This window comes from Phyllostomus discolor, chromosome 5 (assembly GCF_004126475.2).
Source record: "Phyllostomus discolor isolate MPI-MPIP mPhyDis1 chromosome 5, mPhyDis1.pri.v3, whole genome shotgun sequence".
In the NCBI taxonomy this organism is placed as follows: domain Eukaryota; kingdom Metazoa; phylum Chordata; class Mammalia; order Chiroptera; family Phyllostomidae; genus Phyllostomus; species Phyllostomus discolor.
This window is the reverse complement of record NC_040907.2, coordinates 133,723,524-133,740,130: the sequence shown is the minus strand read 5'-3', so window position 1 is coordinate 133,740,130 and position 16,607 is coordinate 133,723,524.

The following is a 16,607-nucleotide window of genomic DNA, read 5'->3' as shown; positions in this document are numbered from 1 at the left end:
TTCTAAAACTAAAATGCAGAGGAAAGAGAAAATGAAAACAGATAGAGTAGAATATCCAAGATATGTGTAATGAGAATACCAGAAGGAAAAAGGGGGGAAAAAACAGAAGAAATATTTGAAGTAATAATGATTGAGATGTTTCCAAAATTAGTGACAGATACCAAGCTGTAGGTCCAGGAAGCTCAGAGAACACTGAGAAGGATAAATATGAACAATTAACTTAGGCCTATCATATTCAAACTACAGAAAATCAAATACAAAGGAAATAATCTTGGAAGAATCCAGAGGAAAAAACATCTTGCCTGTAGAGGAGCAAGGTAAGAATTTTATCAGGCTCCCCTTAAAGAACCATGCAAGCAAGGAGAGTAGAGTGAAATAAAGAAAAAAACAAATAAAAAAAGAATTTTCTATATAGTAAACTTATTCTTCAAAAGTGAAGGAGAAATAAAGACTTTCTCAGACAAAAACTGGGGGAATTTATTGTCAGTAGACTTGCCTTGTTAGAACTGTTGAAAGAAATACTTCAGTAACAAGAAAAATGTTGTATGTCAGAAATTTGGATCTATATGAAGAAAGGGCAGTAGAGAAGGAAAAATGGAAGTAAACAATTTTTCACTTTATTTTTATCGTTGACACTATTACAGATGTCCCCATTTTCCCTTCCTTTGCCCACCTCTGAACAGCCCCTGCCCCCCTGCTTCCCTCTGGCCATCACCACACTGTTGTCTGTGTCTATGGGTTATACACGTGTGTCCTTTGGCCAGTCCCTTCACTGTCTTTCATCCAGGCTCCGGTCCCCCTCCCCTCTGACAGCTGACAGTCTGCTCCATGTATCCATGCCTCTGTTTCTATTTTGTTCATCTGGTTATTTTGTTCATTAGATTCCACATATAAGTGAAATCTTAGGGTATTTGTCTTTCTCTGATTGGCTTATTTCACTTAGCATAATAATCTCCAGGTCTAACCATGCTGTCACAAAAGGTAAGAGTTTCTTCTTTTTTTGGCCACCATGTAACATTCCATTGTGTAAATGTACCACAACTTTTTGTATCTACTCATTTATTGATGGGCACTTAGGCTGTTTCCAAATCTTGCCTATTGTAAATAGTGCTGCTGTGAACATAGGGGTGCTTATATTCTTTCTGACTGGTGTTTTGGGACTCTTAGTATATATTCCCAGAAGTGGGATCACTAGATTAAAAGGCAGTTTTAAATCTTGTATTTTTCTTATTCTTGTAACTTAAGTAACAGATAACAGTTTTTTTCAAAATAATAATAGAAACAATATATTAACTGTATAGCTTATAGGTAAGTTAAATGAATGACAGCAATATTATGAAGGCTAGAATGGAGGAATCGTACATACTCTGTTTAAGGTAATTATGCTACCCACAATGTAACATAGTGTTAATTGAGAGAGGACTTGTATTATTTTTAAATGTATATTGCAAATCCAAGGACAGCCACTAAAAAAAAAGTAAAACAGGAAGTATAATTGGTATTGATCATTAATATTGTGGAGTTGATGTTCTAATGTCTCTAGATTCTCTCTTATATTCTAAGAGTCATAAGATAACGATCATATAAATGAAATATGTAGTATTTTGAATGATGATTTGCTATGAAAAGTATAAAGCTGTATGTATATTTTGTTTGGTCCTTTGTTCAAGCATTGTAATTGTACCAAGGTATCTCTGAGATAGATGGGAAATGAGAATATGGACTGATAACATATGATACCATTAATTTGTTAGGTTTGATGACTGCATTTCCAAAAGTAAAAGTGCTTATCATTAAAGATAGTCTAAAGTATTTATGGATAAGACAGAATAAGATTTCAAAAATATTGATAATTCTTTTTGGATAATAAATATGCGAGGAAGAGTTTTTATGCTGTTTTTTTCTAATTTTGTGTATATTTATAAATTCCCAAAGTACAAAGTTTATTTTCTTTAGGAAAGCAGTGGATGGGGGTAGTGGATAGGTTGTGAAAGGGGTGTTGCAAGACCAAAGAGATCACTAAGAAAGTGGCACTGGAGCAAAGGCATAAAGGAACTGGGGGAGGGAGTTACATGGATCTCTGGGTGGAAAGGTGTAGGCAGCATTAGGGGCTGGTGCAGAACCCTGGAGTGGGAAGTGAGGGAAGGGAGGAATCTACTGTAAAGAAAGATGGACAAAGATGTACATAAGAAACTGAAATTTTAAAGGTTTTAAAACATTTTGCCCCATTTGAAGCAGAGCTTTTCAGACTGGATAAAAGTTAAACTCAAATGTATGCTGTCCATTAAAAACCTCACTTTAACTATATGGCAAGAGATAGGTTAAGAGTAAAATGACAGAAAAAGACACCACATGCAAAAAGTATATATGAGGTATATGAAGTGGCCACATTAATATAAGACAAAGATAACTTCAGGACAAGAATCATTATAAGGGATAAAGAGGAACTTTTAATAATAAACAAGTCAATTTATCAGGAAAACTCAATAATCCTAAATGTGTGTGGAACTAAGATACATAAAATACATGGTGTAAAAAGTAGTATAATCATAAGGACAAATTGACAAATCCATGATAATAGTGGATTTCAGAACTCTCGTTATTAGCATGAGTAGACAGAAACATCAATAGGTATTTAGAAGACAATGCTTTCAGCAACTTGACCTAATCAAAATATATGGAATGCTTACCCAATTACAGGAGAAGGCTGTTTCTTTGAAAGTGCACATTGAGCATTCAACCAGATAGACTCTATTCTGGGCCATAAAATAAACCAAATAATTTAAAATTATATAAAGAGGTTATATATGAAATTAAATAAAAAACCAGTAACAAAGAAAAAGACACCTGGGAAATCTCTAAATACTTGGAAATTAAACCACACATTTCTCATTAACTTAAAGGAAAAAATTCCAAAAGAAATTAGGAAACATGTTTGGGTAAACAAAAATACAGCATATCAAAATTGGTAAGATGCAGTTAAAGCACTACTTAGAGGGAAATTTGTGGCTTTAAAAGCATATATTGGAAAAGAAAAAAGGTCTAAAAGCAATTATTTAAGCTTCCACTTGAAGAAGATACTAAAGGAGGAAAGCAAGCCTGAAGTAGGTAAGAGTAAGGAAATAGTAAAGAGAGGAGATCAGTGAAGGTCCCAGAGGAAGACTTCTGTGAATTCAGAGAGCAGCCATAATGTACACTGCCTGCAGGTTCTTCACGTTACTATTCTTGTCTGCTCTCTCCTGTCATCAACACATGTGAAGAGCTACATCGTCGTCTTGTCTTCACAGTCATGGGGAGCTGAAGCAAAGATCTGTTACCAAGGTACAGGTAAAATGGCTCAGCGTTAAGCAACAGCAGTCTGACAGAAAATGACTTCAAGATGGTGCGAGGAGATCTGTGGAAGAACAGAACAGTAGAGTGAGGCCAGATGGTTGGCTGCAATGGGAAGCCTTAATTAGGACAGATATGAGAATCATATGAAAAAATTTTAAAGATTCCCAACAATATATGGACAAGGAGATCTGGGAAAAACATTGGATTTCCTGCAAGCAACTAGGATGAAGACTCTGAGATTTGGGAATTAATGAACCCTGTTACCCCATAGGCTACTGAAGCATGGAATATTTAAGCCCATAGTTTTGGTAAAGTTGTTTTCTCCTTTACCAGTGGTTAAGAGGGGGCACCATTAGAAGGTATTTTCACTGGGAGGAAATGGTGATGTGCTTAATTCAGGGAAAAAACTGGTTGGTAGGAATTAGAGTTCAGGGAGAGCTGTCAAGTAATGATGTGGCTGACCTGGAATGTCTCAGCCATGTAATGCCATCCAGGAAGCAATATTTTAGGCCATGGCCACTTTTAGTGGTGGAAAGTTTTGCTAGAACCCCAGTCTTCTGATTTTTCACTCAAGAGCTTTCCCACATATGACTTTTTTCCTGATTAATTGTGTACTATAAATTGAATTATTGGGAAGTCATTTACTGAACAAATATTTGTTGAAAATGTTCAATATACCATGTGCTATTTTAAATTCTGGAGACTCAGGAATGAACAAGAGAGACATCCTCTTGCTTTTGTGGAGTGTACCTTCTAGTAGGAAAGAGAGAGAACAAACATCTAAAAAGGTAAATAAAAAAGATAATTTCAGTGCTGCCAAGGGGGAAAGTGTGAAGCGATTGACTGGCTGGCAGAGAAGTGGGGGCAACAAAGACCTCTTTGCACAGACGGCATCTGAGTTGATGCTGAATGATGAGAAGACAAGTTTCTTCATGGCAGACAAAAGTACGAGCCTTCAAGCCGGAATACGCGGACTGTCTGAGGCTGGGTTTGTCTGGGAGAGGTTTATGTGAACAGCGAAGGAAATCTGGAGGATGACTCAGGAGAACTACTTCCAGTCCCTCTCCCCCCACCATTGAACCTGGTCTTCTGTTTTTTTGTTGTTGTTTTTTTTCACCTGTTAAAGGGGGGTAATCAGTCCAATTTTTATTCCTAAAATTTACAGGCAACCAGAAACATTGGATAAGATCATGTATGAGATGACAAGCTGCAAATCTACAAAAGCATCCTCCAGCCAGAGGGAGGTTAAAGGTGAGAAAGGCCACTGAGAGCTGGAGAGCTGCCTGCCACCCTCAGAGGCCAAAGGAGCCCCTGAGCTTTCTTCACCCTGGCTCCGTCCCTTGCATGCGTTTGAAAAGCAACGGAAAGAATGGCTTGCTCTCTGCCTCAGGATTAGGATTAGTTTAGGAAAACAGGTTGTTAGTATCCCTGAGAGGAAAGTGCTAGGGCAGAGAGAGTGAAATGTGCCTGAATACTACCTAATTCCTTGGAACAGGGAGTAAGAGACCTGTCATTTGGCAATATATGGTAGGATAGCCCCAAACGCTGCTGTATGTAGGCTGTGCCCAAACCTAGAACCACATTCTGCTTGAAATGGGGCAAAATGCTTTAACAATACGTTCCAATTGTTTCCTTCAGGCCCAAGCCAATACATGCACTAGAGAGCTTTAAAAAAAGTGTTTCTCCTATTTATGAAAAAGATAAATAATTACATTAGAGTTTATGACCCCAGTTTGGGGGGCAAGTTTTAAAGCCAGTTTCCAGTCTCACAGTGATGGTGAGGGAACATGTATGTGTGTGTGTGCACATACATGTACAAACACACGCTGGCATTTGGAGGGTGCCAGCCAATTATTCATCTGGGGTGATACTCGCTAAGTGAAATGGAACAGGAAGGGAACAGTTTCCAGGAGATGCAGGTACACCAAAAGAAACCCACTGCTTTGGGAGAATTGAGGAAAGGTTAGTGAAATTACACAGACGGTCTACAACTCTTCATGAATAATTCATGAGAAAAGTAAAAATAGAACAGCTCCATAATACTGAGTATTTATGAGGCAATAGAACATGCACCATGTATGTAGATCGCTTATTGGGGACATCTCAGGCAGTCTGAATGGTTATCTCATTAAGGGAAGTACTTGGTATCTGTAGATATATAGACAGGGGGTGTAGCTCCCACTGAAGGGTATAATTTATGGAACTTCATGTAGCATCTTTAAATCTTTTAGAAGGGTGGTAGTAATTCTTTCTCCCCACCATCTGTGAAATGACCTAGGGCCAGTGTACCCATTTAGACAGGTGACAGGCAGCAAGCTGCACTGTTACACTAGCTCCTGTCCTCCAAGTGCTTCATGCCTATTTAGAGCAGAGGTGGCAGTCTGTAGACCAGCCCTCAAGGGACATTTCTGTTGCTTTGACCCCTCTTCACTCCCATTTATGAAGATTGGATTGGTTACCAATCTTTTAAAAATGAGATACCACTTGAATTTCTCATTTCTCTTAAGTAATAGAAAGATCTATGCTAAGTGAAATAAGCCAGTTGGTGAAAGACAAATACCATATGATCTCACCCATAAGAGGAATCTAATGAACAAAATAAACAAATGGACAAAATAGAACCACAGGTATGGAAACATGCAACAGACTGACAGGGACCAGAGAGGAGGGGAGGATAATGGTGGAAAGAAGGGGAAGAAACTAGACAAAGAACATGCATGAATGACCCATGGACATGGACAACAGTGTGGAAATTGACTGTGGGAATGGGAGGTGGGATGGGTGGAGGAGGGCAAAGGGGGAAAATTGGGATGACTGTAATAGAATAACAATGAAAAATGTAAAAAATAGAAAGACCTAACTAACAACACTAGGCTCATGTTCTTACATGGCTATGATTATTAGGAGTTGGTTAGCAACTCCCCTTTTAGTGTGGACACGTGGGATTTTCCCCTAGTTCTCACCTGGCCCACTCATGTACTTTTCCATTTGATTTTGTAACCCCTTGTTTAGAGGCATTAGGTACTGTTGTCCCCTTACCACCACTCATTGCCTTAGGAGGGAAATGTGAAGAGGCATGCTTTGGTACATAAAGCATATCTATCTGTCATTCACATAGATTGTGTTATAAAATCCAGATGTGGGTAAATTTTCTGGAATTAAACCCACCAATTCACTGTAAAAATATTAATTCAATTTTGTAAATATTATTTGAATACCTTTATTACTTGGCAAGGCACGTGGGAAGGAGTATACATGGAACAAAAGACATGGTTCTTATTCCCAAGAAGTCCAGGCAAGATCACTGATGCTTATTTAACATGTAATGCATTTCAAATGAAAATGTAATGGTGAATATAATTTACAGTCACTGACTAGACTACAGAACAAAGAAAATTTCATGTTAGATATCTTATCCTGAAAGCCATTTCCTGTGGATAAACAAAGAAGTAAATGGTGAATATTGTTAGTATTTTGAAGGAAACTTTTGAGCAATTGTAAGGAATTTAGGGGTTAGTAGTAGTTGTTACTTTGGCAACATTCTTTTAGAATATTTTTAGAAGATTTTGAACCATTCTTTTTTCTATATTTATTTTTGGAGAGATGCAAAGGGTGGAATGGAAGGAGAAGAGAAAGGTGGATAGGGAAATAGAAATTGGAAGCAATTCTATTTTATAAAGAAAAAATAAAGAAGAGAAAGGCTTAAAAAGGATATGGCTGCCCATGTAAAAAATAGATTCCTGTGTTGGAACTAATTGAAATGTATGTGGGAGGGGGGACAGAGAGAGAGAGAGAGAGAGAGAAACCTGTGTATGGATTTTTGATCTGAGTATTGATGAAGAATGATATAGACACTTCTTTGATCAAGGTCAACAGTGCCCTTCACATTGAGAAATCCCAAGATCAGTTCTCAATCTCCATCTTGATTTATCAAAGCCATTTGGTCATCCCGTCCACAAGTGATCATCCCATTCCTCCAAAAATACTTTGGCTTCCAGGATGCCACACACCACTGGTTTTCCTAACTTACTGGCTGCTCCTTTTCAGTTTCTTCTGCAGGTTCCTCCTGTGATCCGCCCTGCCCTGACTAAAGGTAGAGTGCACCTAAGACTCACTGCTTGTGTTCATTTGTTTTGCCACTTACCTGTACTCTTGGTGATCTCATGAGCTGCAGAGCTTTAAATATTATCTACCTGCTAATGATCCTCAAATATATACCTCAGCTCTGAACTCCACACTTCTCAATAACTGCACTTGGGTGTCTAATGGGCATCTCAGTGCAAAACTGGATTCCTTGGCTTCTGTCTCAAAGCCACTACTCCCTCAGTTTTCTCCATTTTGGTTTAAGCCAAAAACCTTCACAACCATTTTTCACTCATTTGTTTCTCTCACTTCATATCTAATCTGTCTGAAAATTATTTATGTCCTTAAATAACAAAATTCATCTAACATCATCACTCCCATTATTGTTATGTTGGCATAAACCACCATTACCTCCTCCCTGGGTTACGATAATAGCTTTCAGGCTTGCATTCTTAGGATAAGACTGTTCTACCAAGAGTCTTATCTTCAAAGACCAAATCAATTATTTTCACATATAAGTAAGATCATGTCTATCCTCAGCTCAACATCTTCCAATGGCTTTCCATTTTACTAAGAAAAATATTCTAAGATTTTACATTGCCCTCTAAGCATAAAGGCCTAGTAGTCCATTATCTTTCTGAGCTTACTTCCAACAATTTTTCTACATCACTATATTGCAATTCTACTGGTCTTTTTTCCTATTCTTTGAACATTTCAGGCATTCCCATTGCCTCAGGGCCTTTGCATCTGCTGTTTATTCTGTCTAGAATATTAGTATCACAGACATGTGCTTCAATCCTTTGTTCAAAAGTTGACTTCTAAACAACAACACAAAGAAACAAGCAAAATATAACCAAAGACACTGAAATAGAGGACAGGCTGACAGCAACCACAGGGGAGAGTAGAGGGAATTTCAGGGGACATTGGGAAGGGTTCACGGGAACAAACTTAAAGGACACATGGACAAAAACTAGGGGGAGGCTGGTAATGGGAGGGAAGTGGGGAGGGTTGGGAGGGAAGTGGGGAGGGTTGGGAGGGGGGCTGGATTGGGAGTAAAAGGGAGAAAACTATTTGAACAATGATTAAAATAAAATATAAAAAAAGCTAACTTCTCATCGAGGTCTTTCCAAACTACCTTATTTAAAATGGACTTCTGTCTACCTGTGTGGCTCCTCCAATCCTCTTCCTTCTTTATTTTTGTCTGTAGCACTTATCACCTCTTTATATGCTATATCTTTGAAGTGTTTTTGTTATACACTCCCCACTGAAATGTAGGCTACTTAAAGGAAATCTGTTTAGTCTGTTTCATTTATTGCTGTATTCCCAAGACCCAGAACAACACACAGTAGCGGTTCCATAAATAATTGCTAAATGCATGAAGGAAAAGTCTTCAGTCTGATAGCAACTTGGTTTAAACTTCAGGTGCCATCATAGTACCAAGATAATCATTTTCCTAGACCATCAATTAGGAGAGGAAGTGGGAAGTACAGGGCAGCTCGATATTTGTCATCAGAAAAGAAACCGTTAGGTCTTTTTCCTTCTTTATTATCAGGCCATGTGCCATCCTCCATCTCCTCCCCGCCTCCACCATGGAGTCAAATGTGTAAACTGAGGGAGGTGGCCTCGTGCAGCAGTGGAGGATGGCATGGGAGACTGGCCACGTGCCCACGTAGCTCACTGGTGCACTCTGGACTTACTTGTGTGTGATAACAGCCGTGCCACTTCTACCTCACCATGTGTTGCTGCTGAGCCTTCTGAAACATGACTTGGTGGATCTGGCAGCCCAGTTTCTCATGGGCAGCTCTGGCCACATGGGTACTTGATGTTCCATAGTCCCATGCTTCATCTCAACTAGGGCTCAGTAGCTTATGAAAACCTATTTTAAACCATCTAGAAATCTGTGCAGTAGATAGGGTGAGCCTGGTCACAAATGTAGACCTAGGGGGTCTATATTAATACTCTCCTATTAGAGCTTACCATAAACTATACACAGTATCTATTCTCAGCACAGATACTTGTAATAGCATAGGATCTGCTAGGTCACATGTCTCAAGTGGCAGCACTGCCTGAACTGTACTTTGGACCTTTTTACTGTTCTGGGATATGTTCAAAGCTGAAAGTCTTTCATGTTTCTTAGTAAAGGAGTGGAAGAGTATTCCTCAGCATGGAATACGCTATACCCAGACCTGAAAAGGCCTGTCAAGCATTGTGCTTCCTTCAGAAAGATGGGATCATGACATGGGATAATTTGTCATTTACTTTGAAGGGGATGTCCCAGCATACTTCTTAGTCGGGGAGGGCAAGACAGTTTCTTAGTCTTCCACTTGGCTTTTCCCACTACAATAGTACAGACTAAAGAAGTTGTATACAGATTGTGACAACTACAAAGTATGTATTTTCACATCAATTTTAAATTCAGGGACAGAAATGATGATGGAGTAGGTCAACTCCATTTATTACATGGCACCCAAACATCCCCGACATAACAGAGGTCCATGATGATGCCGTGGGTCACCAGGTGTCAATGTTAGTTTGGACTCTGTATCTAACAGTTCTTGAAATGTTTTCCTGTTTTGCTTCCTCTGGTGTACTGTCATTTGAGTGAATGGACAGAGGTCCCTTATGGAAGAATTGGAGGAATCATTACTAATTAACTTTGTTATGGTGTTATAGGATGTTTTCCCTGGAGACTTGAACTTCTATCAGTCAACGTATTCCATATCTGAGAATGTCTCAGGTCTAAACTCTGGGCAAGAGATTGTGAATTTTTAATGATTGGGGTATCCTTCCCAAGACTCTTGCTCATCCGTTCCTGATTTCTTTTCATTGTAAAGCAGTACTCTCAAAGACTGGCCACTTATCTTGATATTTGGAACATCATATTCTACTAACCATCTTCTCAGCTCTTTGCAGGTCAGCTTCCTTGACTACCACTTTGACCTTACATTTGTTATATTTGTACTCACCTTGTTTTGTTTTGTTTTTTCCAATTAAGTTCAGCAACTGAACTTTAGAATCTGAGGAATCTAAAGATTTAAGATTTTCTAGAGCAGCAGCCAACATGTTCCCATCTTGTGTCTCCAGGTACTACTCCTTCCCCATCAGGCCCCTGAGCTTACTGTATAAGGCATGCTGGCATTGAGGATTAGCCTTCCCTATAGCCCTGCCATGTATGAGTCTCTGCTGTTTCTGTGCTCTGGTTGCAGGAGATGAAAGTCTTTTTTTTTTTTTTTATTACCAAGGAAGCTCTTAGGTTCTCACATTGCCTTATGGTGGTGACATTTCACTCTTAGGCTTTCTTTTCCATCCCGGCTCTCCATTAGTGGAATTTTTAACAATTGCACCACAACAACTGCACACAATGAGGAGATCTTCATTTTAGAACTAGGTGATCCATTTTCTAAATCCTGTTTTATAGTTGTCACCCCAGAATCACTTTTGGCAGGAACTACCCCAGCTTGGCTTCCTCAGGTGACAAACTCTCAGACTTTGAGATTTGCATGCAGGAGCTTTGTTGAAGAGTGCCTTTGGTAATGTCACCTGTGATGAGTGACAGTTGCAGGATTGGGCAGGAGGAAAGGGTGAATTGCGATGGTTACAAAAGAGGCTTCAGTTGATCCTAGTGAAGGTTTGGAGCGTTGATACTATTCGCAGTGCCCTTATTGAGTCCAGAGCCTTTCTACTCCAGCACCGCCAGCTGCTGGATTCAGATGCCTCCAGGAAAAGGGATGTATATTCTTTTGCCTAGACCTTTTCCTGGAGATGACTGCATCAGCTGTGAACTATCAACAGTTTCCACTCCTGGCAGCTGGGGAAATCGGTGCCTCAGTTTTGAAGGTCTGTTTGGGCAGCAGGCCACAGAAGCTACCGCAGTTCCCAATAGAGACTTGAATAAATGATTGGATGGTCCTTTTGGGATTACAAGCTTTTGATAGTGGATTCCTTTTCTGATTCCTTTTGGATTACAATACAGCAATTAGCACAGTGCCTTCTATACAATAATTGATTGATCGATATGTGTAGAATGAATAAATAAAGGAATGAACTTTAGGGTCCTTATCTGTCAGTGGCTATTCTAGGACCCAGTTAATAATTGGACTGTAATCCTTCTGCATGGCAATTTTATGAAAGTTGCCACTCCCACAAAGAAGGATGATGTGGGTTTCCTGTTTGTGTGGAACAGTGACTAGAAATATCCTTTTGAAATGTGGTGGTGTGGGTGGGCACCAAGCTGAGCCCAATTTAGTGGCTGCTTTGCTCCTCAACCATGTCATAGGACTCATTAGTGCCTGGTTGATGGCAATTTATTGGCATGCACTGCCTTAGATAGAGTTGAGTCTTGTGTGCTGTGGAAATGCCAATTAGCTTCATTCTGAATACTTAAGAGTATACTAGACATGCTTAAAAATTCTTTCTTGGAAACAGATTGTTGGTAACTGCTTTATTTTCTTTCTAAATACATGGTTTGTCACCACATTTCTTCATTAAACGATGTCAATATTCCACTCAGTAGAAATAATTGTACCCTTTTCTTAGGTGCAATTATCCTGATGAAAGTAATTAGTCAACACAGCTACTTAAGAAGGAGCCCTGCATTTGGAAGAGATTCAGCTCATATGTACCATGTGGTAGGGATTTAGCTTGGCACTGGATTCATCTTGGCAACATGCACAGCTTCACAGAGGATTCCTTGGTTGTTTTTTCCCCATACATAGGTGATGTCCCAAGAACATCCAGTATAAAGAAATATACTTACATTATTAAGACCCAAAAATGCCTGTTATTCTGAAAAAAATTAGTTGTATATATTATTTTTTAAAAACCTACAAAAGAAATTAGGATTCTAACTTTGCTTTATTCTCTCCTGCCTCTTTGCCAGCTTATTGGGTATTTAGCTAATGTTGTACATCTACATAAAGCTGTCCCTTGCCATCAACTGTGCATTTGGAGTGTGGATTTTGCTAAAACAAATAGAGGAAAGCAACTCTGTAATGGTTTGAGATCTGAAGCAGTTTGAGAGATTTCAAACTCTTTAAGTTATCCCCAGACCAGTCTCTTTCTGGGTAAAGAGGTAAAGAAATTAATTCAATTGCTCTCAAATCTCTACTACTAAAATTTCTGGGGAGGTGGTAGTGTTCTGTATCTTTATAGGGAGTTGAATTACACAGGGGTTTGCATTTGTTGAAATTTAATGAATGATTACTTTTACATCAAAGGAAAAGATTTAAATATTGAACACTGAAGATATGTATGATGAGTATTTTTGGAGAAGAGTACCAGTGTTCACAATTTAATTTGAACTGCATAAAAATAATATGAGTCATTAGATGAATATATAGATGGATAGTTAGAGAGTTGTGTGATAAAATCAAGTGAAATGTTAATGGTAGAATCTAGGTCACAGGTATAGGGGTATTCCGCATAAAACTACTTACACTTTTCTATGTTGGAAAATTTTATAATAAAATATAAAAAAATAAAGATTTTATAATGAAAAATAATCACCATTGGCACTCCCTCTGCAGTGCCCTTAAAGTGCACTTTAATCAAAATGGGATGGCAGTTCAATGCATCAGTGTTTATCGAGCACCCACTGTGGCAAAGCTCCATGCTGGGTACAAGATTTCATTGGGATTTCTTGCTTCACAGACTTGCTCTGCTCTCCACTGGGGCTGGTGGAGCAGCTGCAAGTTCTCCTGTAATTCTAATTCCAGAAAAAAAATACATATCCCAACCCTCTGAAATTCATGGATTGATTTATCCATGCATCCATCCATCCATCCATCCATCCATTTGTCTGTCCATCCATCCACTGGTGTTTACTGTATTTCTCTGTTTGGTGAAAGGGACTGTAAAAGTGACCAAGACTTAGTTTCACAGTCAAGAAGCTTGAAGTGTTGTAGGGAATGGCAGCACGAAGTCACTAATCCTGCGAATTCCACTCTGACCTTGTTTATTCATTCTATCAGAAAAAAAATCACTTCAAGACCAGGGATGTGATGTAAGATATTGAAAATATACTTGTCTGTGTCTGGAAAACTTCAAAAGTGGCATTTTTGATTTTTTGTGGTAATTTCCAAAGCCACAAAATATTCCAGTCACAAATAAAAAAAGCCAAGGCTTTCCTGTGGGAAACTTTAGAGGAAACCTAACAAAACTTTCCCCAATTGGAATAAACCATTAAATACTTAAAAGCATTTTAGTAGCCTATAAAACCAAACCGAATCCTTTGACTATCATGGGGCCAAATCAAATGTTCAGTTTTGAAGCGTCCCGACAGAATGCAACTCACCCAGGTCCTATCAAGGGACTTACTGCTCCCTCCAGAGCTCTCTCCTTTTTTATTGGTATTAATTAAGTTTTACAGAATAAATTAGTTCACCATATTTGAATCACATTTGCACACAGAGATGAAAAGTTCTTCTTTGCCTCTTCCAACTCTGTGCTTTACTGCTGAAATAGCAATCTGTGTGATGCAACTACTACTGAAGCTCCAGTCAATAAAAATGCCCAGTAAAGTGGGAGGGAGAGGGAATGGGGATGAAAGCCAAAGGAGACAGCAGAAACAGAGGAAGCAAAAAGAGGATAGAGAAGGGAAGGGAAAATCTAGGGAAAGCAGATGAGGCCAGAGGGCAGGAAAAATGGCTTGGCCCTCTCAGAGCCAAATGCTGAAAACTTACTGTCAGATCCTAAATTTCTCACATTCCCCAGGCCTCCACTCCACAGTCAATAAACTGCTAGTTGGAAGTCCTCACATCCCACTGCTTGCCATTCGAACCAGGAGTGCCAGGGACTCGCAGTCCTGAGACTCAGTGATCTGGATGCCTGGTCCTTGGTCCTTTTGTATCATCTGCAATAGGAAAAAGATTTCTCTCACCTCTTTCTGCGTTGGTATTAGAATTCCTGGGTGTTTTCTTCACCTGCCTTTGTCCCATTTTAGGCATTTAATGGGAAAACAGAGAAACAAACACAAAACAAACAAGGAAACCCCTGTGGTACAACGAAGCGAGAACTTGAAACTTAAACAGTAGTGTGTCCTTCCACAAGATGGTGCTCATCTTTTTCTGTTCTCATTTTCCATCTTGAAAACTGGAATGACTGTGACTTGGGTTTCAAAATAATTTGGATGACTATACATACACATTTCTGATAGCATTGTAGGATTTTGTTCATTGAGATATTTAAGTTCCACAGTCTATTAGGGGAGTTGGAAATAAAGGGAGTATAGGAGTTTGGGTATTCCTGGAAAGACTTAGGTGTGGAGATTAGTGAACAAGGAATGTATTATGAAATGCTCATGAGATTGACACTTGAATAAGAAAAGGGTGGGAAGAAGGATTGGATTGGGCATAGGATGAAGGTGGGCTGTGATGTAGTTTAAATGCAGGTCTAAGGTAACTCACAGGGCTCTGAAGCTTTGATGACCCTCCACAGCTGTTCCTTTTGGGCCTTTGGGCCCAGGCCCTTATACTTCCATAATGACCAGTCACTGGCTGTGGGCAGCTCCGTGAGGCAGCATATTGTTCAGTGAGATGGCTCTCTTCAGCAGAGGCATTTTCTGAATAGGGCTGAGAGCTGTCACCAGCAGCATTCCCAGCAACTGTAGGAACATATCCTGCCTTCCCAGAGGGAGAGTTCCTGGCACATTACAGCATCCACAATAGAGGAACTTCTTTTTTCCCTTTTTCTTCTCCTATGCTTATGTCCTCTAGCATGTGGCAGCCACAGTCCCACATGGTTCTTCTTTCTGAGTGTCCCCGTAGTCATATCATTAGCGTTGACTATTCCATCTTTTTTTTTCCTGTTTCGGCTTGGTTCCCTGAGCAGCTATAGCTGTGGCTTCAATTTTCCTAGCAGCTTATCTTTCAGCTTGGGTTTGAAATTGAGAAAGATCAATGTGCCTCAATGGAGAAATTTCACCTATCTGATTCCTAGGCTTGGGCGGAGCATACCACAACCCATCAGTGAAAAATGTACAGGTACTGGGTTGGTTTCTGCTAATTCTTCTGATCTGCTTGCTAGTGCAGAAATGGATGGTGGTTGCTTTTCTGTTTCTTGCTTGTAAGGAATGTTAATAATGAGTTTCAAGTCAATCCACTGGCGGATCTATACATTTTCCTTGGAGAGCTTAAGAAGGGCTCACTAAATAATATTCTTTTCCACCCATCAATCTGTGTTAGGAAGATGTATGACTGGTATCTAAGGTGCTGTCAGTGTGTTATTTTCCATGTTCCTCTCACATGTCAAATATAAAAATACAGCCTGTCAGTGTAAGTGTGATATGGGGCATTGTTCAGAGAGACTGTGAAAAATCCTGCAGCACTCCCTGATTCATCATTTCAACAGCCTAATCATTTCATAGCCCAGTCTAAACAAAACAGTTAAGGGCATTCCAACTTCGGGGGTGCAGAATCAGGGTTGATTCAGAAAGGACTGAAAAATCCCAAAAAGAAAAATGTTCTGGGAAAAACTAAGAGGAGCCTTGTCTTCATACCCAATTTCATAGTTCCTGATCTTTTTCAGAAGGTTGTTTATTAGTTAATTATTCTCCACCACACCCTGCACCCTGACATTTTGCCAAAGCGGCTGGGAGGCCTCGTTAAATCAAAATTTCTACTTTCAGCTCACCTGTCACAGCTAAAGGCTCCCTCAAATGCATTGACATCGATTAATATTTAATGGCTGAATAGTAGAAATATTGGCTCAGCACAAACTTTTCTTCCTTTGAATTAAAAAGCCTTTAGAATGGACTCTGCTTCATACACACCTAGCTGTAGATTTTTACAGTGAGAGATTTATATGGGTGTCAGAAAGGGGGGAAGACCATCACCCTGTGTAAAGCAATATGTGCTCCAGGAAAAGGCTAGACTTTGTGTGTGTGTGTGTGTGTGTGTGTGAGAGAGAGAGACAGAGAGAGAGAGAGAGAGAGAGAACTAGCATTTAATGAGTGCTTATTCTATGCCTTGCACTGTATTAGGTACTTTCCATCATTCATCTCCAGTACTCACAAGCACCTCTACAAGGTAGGTATCATTATGAACAGTCCCAGAGAAGTTAGAAAACGTGCCTGAGGTCACCCATTCTAGTGGTAGTCAGTATTTAAATCTTGAGGTATTGAGCTACACAGTCCATATTCTTTCCAAACACATGTTGCCTCACTGGGAGGCAGGACACTTGAGGCCCATTTAACC